Source organism: Salvelinus sp. IW2-2015, linkage group LG10 (assembly GCF_002910315.2).
Source record: "Salvelinus sp. IW2-2015 linkage group LG10, ASM291031v2, whole genome shotgun sequence".
NCBI classification, from domain to species: domain Eukaryota; kingdom Metazoa; phylum Chordata; class Actinopteri; order Salmoniformes; family Salmonidae; genus Salvelinus; species Salvelinus sp. IW2-2015.
In genome coordinates this window covers 14,213,875-14,221,043 of record NC_036850.1, presented here as the reverse complement: position 1 = coordinate 14,221,043, position 7,169 = coordinate 14,213,875, and the positions used below count along the sequence as shown (strand labels likewise).

The window sequence follows — 7,169 nt, the reverse complement described above, 5'->3', positions numbered from 1 at the left end:
AATGCTGCCATGATGTATTGGCTGAGACTTTGTTTAGAGGTTTGGTTTAGAGAAATACAATGTTGATGTGCCTCACAAAATGTAGGCTCATAACAATAACCTCACATTGTACGAATAAAAAAACGGACTATAGCTAAGAACGTTCCTCATATACTGAGAATGGATTCAGCCTTACTTTTGGAACAAAGCGTTCAATCCCTTATTAGTTCAGTTTCAAGAGTAGGCGTGTCATTAGATAAATTAAGAGGTTCTGTTATATTCACTGCACCATTTGGCTAACTGATACAGTTTCACATGTAGCTATACTGTAAATTACAAAAGACAGATAAGAGAAGAATTGCGCATGTATCTTTGCATAGACAAAAACTGTGTGAAATAAATGGCTATTAAAGAAAAACTTCACCCAAAAACTATATTTTGGTATTTGTTTTATTAGTCCATTGTTGATATAGTCCCACAAGGTTTTGCATGTCATCAATCAAGTTTTCAAGATATGTAACTTTAAAAATACAGAAATCTGACGCTTATGACGCATTTTGTGTCATGTGATGCTGTGTTTGGCATTATATGATGCAAAATGCATCATGCGGGTCAGATTTCTGTATTTTGAAAGTTACATATGTTGAAAACTTGATTGATGACATGCAAAACATTTTGGTACTATATCAACAATGGACTAATAAAACAAATACCATAAGATAGCTTTTGGGTCAATATAGTTTTCCTTCAATATACAAACAAGGCATTATACACTTAATTCTTAAAATGCATTATACCAATAAACAAACTGTCAAAATATTCAGAATTAATTCCTTCATAGTGAACGTTACTACCCCATAGCATCAYGTAATGTTACAACAAACTTATAGCAGCTAAAGCTAAAAACAGTACTATAAATAACTGTTGACAAAAAGTAACATTGGTTATTGATTGTAGGTTGCTCATTCATTTCCCACATTTTCTCAACAAAAGGCTGGCCCTGTAAAGCTAACTTGCCCCTTGGGGTCACCGTCATATTGTACCATTGGACCAGGTTGGCAGATTACAGTGCATACTGTAGTGGTCCTTTTTAGCTTCAGTGCCTGTGAAAATGAAACAAAGTCCATTGGTTCAATATCTCGTGTTGTGCAACATTAGTATGGATATGATAATAGACTATTATTAGGCTTACCTCATGTATGTTCCTTGGGCACTCGCTGCTTGGCTGTTTTCTCTACAATATATTAACACAAATCTTAGCACATTAATAACTTTTTCCAAAAGACAAATAAAAGCCTATTGATCATTTATACCCCACTAACATATAAAAGCATAATCCCTTGTTACAATTGTGCCATGTTTTAGGAGTACAGAAAAACGAGTGTTTACAAGTATTTAATGCTTCATGAATGTAGTTATACTTATGAGCAGTTATTAGAGGCTGAAATAATGTCTTATTCATGTTTCATAAGGTGTTATACACTGAGTATACCAAACATAGGAACACCTTCCTAATATTAAATTGCACCCAACSRCACRKSCRYRCCCCCCCGCCCCCCTTTTGCCCTAAGAACAGCCTCAATTAGTTGGGGCGTGCGCTCTACAAGGTGTCAAGCTTTCCCCAGGGATGCTGGCCCATGTTGACTCAAATGCTTCCCACAATTGTGTCAAGTTGGCTGGATGTCCTATGGGTGGTGGACCATTCTTGATACACACGGGAAACTGTTGGACGTGGAAAACCCCAGCAGCGTTGCAGTTCTTGACACAAACCAGAGCGCCTGGCACCTACTGCCATACCCTGTTCAAAGGCTCTTAAATATTTTATCTTTCCCATTCACATCTCCGAATGGCACACATGCACAATCCATGTCTCAATTGTCTCAAGGCTTAAAAATACTTATTTAACCTGTCTCCTCTTCTTCTACACTGATTGAAGTGGATTTAACAAGTGACATCAATAAGGGATCATYGCTTTCACCTGGATTCACCTGGTCAGTCTATGTCAGGTAAGGTGTTCTTAATGTTTTCTATACTCAGTGTACGTGTGCTTGTAATGCATTATGAAGAGAGTATTCATAGGAAGGGTTACCAAAAGTTATTATCTGTCAGTAGATCACTACTGTATGTCATTCAGAAAAGAGACATCYTCATAATTACCTKTTTTTGAACAGCATGAACTAACAGCCACTACAGTCAGCAGAAGTATGACCACAACAGCTGAACTTATCAGTCGGATTACATTGACCAGTATCACATCATGTGTAGTCTCTGAAATAGAGACCAAATGTAGATGGATGCATTATCAATTAGACAGAACTTATTCTAAGTGTATTCATGTGGTCAATGACATGGAATAAACCCTCCACCATCTAACACACCCTAAAACGTCCCCTATAACATCAATAAGGACAAATCTTACTTCGATGGAAGTATAAAGTATATAATCGGCCAGAGGAATAGTCAATGTTACCAGAGGAGGCTGGTAGGAGGAGCTATTGGAGGAGAGGCTCATTGTAATGGGTGGAATGGAGTCGATGGAACAGAGTCAAACGTGGTATCCATTTGTTAGATGTGTTTGATACCGTTCCATGCATTCCATTCCAGCCACTACAATGAGCCCGTCCTCCTATAACTCCCAGGGAACCCCTAGAGCAGCAGGCCTGGGCAATTCCAGTCCTCAGGGGCCTGTTCGGTTTCACACTTTTCCTCCATCCCAAGCAAACACACCTAATTTAAACGAACTGCAGTTTTAACTGAAGATCATGATTAGTTGATTATTGTGTGACACCAATCAGGCCCCCGAGGACTGGAGTCGCCCAGGCCCGCCCTAGAGTCTATTGAAACACCGGTGCGTCAATCTAAGTAACATAATAACAAAATCCTCAGCAACATCCGTCAGTTTAAGATAGAGATAACTGTTTTATTGCACGGGCTGTATCAATCCACTGCATCCGCCTGTAGCCCTATTCACACGGGATTAGTATTACTATAGAACGTTGGCTATTATTACCCCAGCATATCCGTTTCCAATGGAAGATTTGGATGGGATTAGTTTCACCAAACAGCCCACGTAATTATTATTTTTTGCTCATTCCAAATTCACAGTTATAATGGCAGCCTGGAGACTCTTGTAGTCATGAAGATATTTTAAATGTCTATGGAAAGCCTGATATTGGCCTCATGTCTTTCAGTTCAGAGAAAGTCTAAATAATAATACATATCAATAAGAACCATGAACTGTAACCTATGCAGATATGTAATTAACTGGTGTATTTGGCCATTTATTAATTAATTGGCACAATATCGTCCACTTCATCTTTTAAAAGAGAAGTATGGCACTAGGAAAGTTTATATGTGACAAAACAGATGATTAATCTGTAGGCTATGTGCATAGCACTTTGTTTTAAGCATACATGTTTTCCCATATTCTTACCCAAACTGGGTACAGCACCTGTTAAACTCTGTAATATCCCTCAAAACACAGGGATGAGGATTCGCACAGTATAAATATTATCAAAGGACCTGGCAGTTTGCCGGGTTTTTAGGGCTGGTATTTTAACCTTCCGGCCAAGGCAGCAGCCTTGGATCCACCAGCACCTCCACAGAAAAACAGTAAAGACAGAGTCAGAAACAGGAGGACCAAGGCTGCTGCCAGTCCTGCTCCGCCTTGTCCTCCCACATTCTTTAGTCCCTCTGTGAAGAACATTGATATAATAGAGTCTGGTGTACAGTACACGCTGGTGTTTAACTTGTTGCTGAGTCAGAGTATGTAGCCTTTCTTTACAAAGCAATATATTGGCTGAAAATGTGTCTGAATGACAAATATTCAAACTGCACCGCAACAAATTGACAAATATACAGTATGGATAGCAATCTTATCATTACAAACATACATTATACACAAATATTGACAGAATCTTACCTTTCCATTCTCCATCGACATGAAAGGCTATTAAATTCTCCCCTGTTGACTTCAAGCGACTGTGTACAGGTCTATCTCTGGTGTACACACAGCTGTAGTTGCCTGAGTCTTCTCTTGTAACATCCTTCATGGTGAAAATAGCGTCATTTTCACCTTTCTCCAGCTCTGCAATTCTTATCGAAACTCCATTCTTGCAAAGATAAAAATGTAACTTGTTCTCAGGTCCTCTGATGCCAGTAGTGCTACATTTAAAATGGACATTTACCCCTTCAGTCACATTAGATGGTCCAAATATTTTGCTGGGTAAATCTCTGCATAAAAACAAATGCAAATAAGGGGTGAACTTAAGTGGAAGTTAGGATTTCCCCGAAATGTAAGTGTGTTTATTATTAAGAAGGTCATTTGTGTTTTAAAGGTATAGAACATTGATATAATAGACTCTGGTGTACAGTACACGCTGGTGTTTAACTTGTTGCTGAGTGCAGAGTATGTAGCCTTTCTTTACAAAGCAATATATTGGCTGAAAATGTGTCTGAATGACAAATATTCAAACTGCACCGCAACAAATTGACAAATAATCAGTATGGATAGCAATCTTATCATTACAAACATACATTAAACACAAATATTGACAGAATCTTACCTTTCCATTCTCTATCAACATGAAAGACTATTAAATTCTCCCCTGTTGACTTCAAGTGACTGTGTACAGGTCTATCTCTGGTGTACACACAGCTGTAGTTGCCTGAGTCTTCTCTTGTAACATCCTTCATGGTGAAAATGGTGTCACCTTCACCTTTCTTCAGCGCCGCAATTCTTATCCCATCTCCATTCTTGCAGAGGTACAAATTAAACGTGTCCTCAGGTACTCTGATGCCAGTAGTGCTACATTTAAAATGGACATTTACCCCTTCAGTCACATTAGATGGTCCAAATATCTTTGCTGGGTAGATCTCTGCATAAAAACAAATGCCAAAAAGGGGTGAACTTAAGTGGAAGTTAGGATTTCCCCTAAATGTAAGTGTGTTTATTATTAAGAAGGTCATTTGTGTTTAAAAGGTATATACTGCATTTTATACATTGATGTAATTAAATATTGATGAAACACTCATCAATAATCACTACAAAAAAAGATCCATAAATACTTTACTTTTGTCTTCAGATTTTGCGCCCTCATATTTGACAAGGATGGATGCTGTMGCTGCATGGAWAAATGTATACACTTAGGGAAAATATTTTGTTCAGGAAATGAACATCAATATTTCTCTGAAAATGTTTGTATTACTTGAACAGTAGAAAATACTCACCGATCACAAGCCAGAGGAGTCCTAATGCTGCCATGATGTTGGCTGAGACTTCAGTGGTGTGGAGTGATGGATTCAGAGAAATGCATTGTTGATGTACTGTACCTTACCTATTCAGACTAATGATGGTAACCAGACATTGAACGAATCAAAACCCGGAACATTGGTCTGTTTGAGGAGCTTTCTCAAATGCTTTGGACATATTTAGGCATACTGTCATAACAAAGCCATTTCGTCGTTACAGTGTCACACCCTTATGTTGCAGAGGAGAAGTGGCCTGGTACATAAGCTATCAATTMAAATCATCAGCAACGTGTAGAACTTCAAATCAAATGTGTTAATTTATTAAGTATCACATTTTCATTAACATTTACAGGTTTTCCTTACAGAACTGCTAGTGGACTAATTTACAGTTACAATATATAAACTAATGTCTTGCTAAACTTGACTTTACAGATTGTTTTATAATAATTCTAAATTCTTCACTCCAAAAGGTATACCAATTTGGCAAATTAAGGGATTCAATACAGTTGACTGTGACTGCAAACATTTGGTACTTTATGTATCCCKCTGTAGAAGTAACCGTTTTAAATACATAACCCTTTATAGGTTCAATTATTGTGACTGCATCCATTTGGTACTTTATGTATCCCACTGTAGAAGTTACAGTTTTAAATACATAACCCTTTATAGGTTAAATTACAATTGTTCCATACGTTGTAAGTACTGTAAAACAAATGTATTTCATATGGTATAACCACATATACTAAAATGACCAAAAGTATTTGGACATCTGCTCGTTGAACATCTCATTCCAAAATCATTGGCATTAATATGGAGTTGGTCCCCCCTTTTGCTGCTGAACAGCCTCCATTCTTCAATCACTAGATTTTGGAACATTGCTGCGGGGACTTGCTTCCATTCAGCCAGAAGAGCATTAGTGAGGTCGAGCACTGATGTTGGGCGATTAGGCCTGGCTCACAGTCGGCGTTCCAATTCATCCCAAAGGTGTTCAATGGGATTGACGTCAGGGCTCTGTGCAAGCCAGTCATGTTCTTCCACACCGATCTCGAAAAAACAATTTCTGTATGGACCTCGCTTTGTGCTCAGTGGCAATGTCATGCTGAAACAGGAAAGGACCTTCCCCAAACTGTTGCCACAAAGTTGGAAGCACAGAATAGTCTAGAATGTCATTGTATGCTGTAGCGCTAGGATTTCCCTTCACTGGAACGAAGGGGCCTAGCCCAAACCATGAAAAACAGCCCCAGACCATTGGCCTCCACCAAACCCAGATTTGTCCGTCAGACTGCCAGATGGTGAAGCTTGATTCATCACTCAAGAGAACGCATTTTCACTGCTCCAGAGTCCAATGGTGGCGAGCTTTACACCACTCCAGCCGARGCTTGGCATTGTGCATGGTGATTTTAGGCTTGTGTGCGGCTGCTTGGCCATGTAAACCCATTTCATGAAGCTCCCGACAAACAGTTATTGTGCTGACATTGCTTCCGGAGGCAGTTTGGAACTCGTAGTGAGTTTTGCACCCAAGGACAGATGATTTTTATGCGCTATGCTCTTCAGCACTCAGTGGTCCCGTTATGTGAGCTTGTGGGGCCTATCACTTTGCGGCTGAGCTGTTGTTGCTCCTAGACATTTCCACTTCATAATATAAACACTTACAGTTGACCGGGCAGCTCTAGCAGTGCAGAAATTTGATAAACTGACTTGTTGGAAAGGTGGCATTCTACTGCCATTCTACTGCCAATGTTTGTCTATGGAGATTGCATGGCTGTGTGCTCGATTTTATACACCTTTCAGCAACGAGTGTGGCTGAAATAGCTGAATCCACTAATTTGAAGGTGTGTCCACATACTTTTGTATATATAGTGTAGTTCTCAATAATTTTTWAAAATCTGTCAGTGCATTTCTACTGTTTGTCTTCCAGAAAGAGAAAGAGACATAATGAT

At 39.0% G+C, this 7,169-nt stretch overlaps 2 long non-coding RNA genes across 2 annotated transcripts; both read right to left on the bottom strand.

The window, feature by feature from the left end:
• Positions 1–910: 910 nt before the first annotated feature.
• Positions 911–1,215, bottom strand: LOC139028284 (uncharacterized). The gene is made up of 2 exons (XR_011480468.1): positions 1,172–1,215; positions 911–1,082 (listed from the first exon to the last, which is right to left on the bottom strand). It is a non-coding gene; the product is annotated as an uncharacterized lncRNA (long non-coding RNA).
• Positions 1,216–4,659: 3,444 nt separating this feature from the next.
• Positions 4,660–5,272, bottom strand: LOC139028283 (uncharacterized). Its single transcript, XR_011480467.1, has 3 exons — positions 5,209–5,272; positions 5,052–5,102; positions 4,660–4,856 (listed from the first exon to the last, which is right to left on the bottom strand). It is a non-coding gene; the product is annotated as an uncharacterized lncRNA (long non-coding RNA).
• Positions 5,273–7,169: the final 1,897 nt, after the last annotated feature.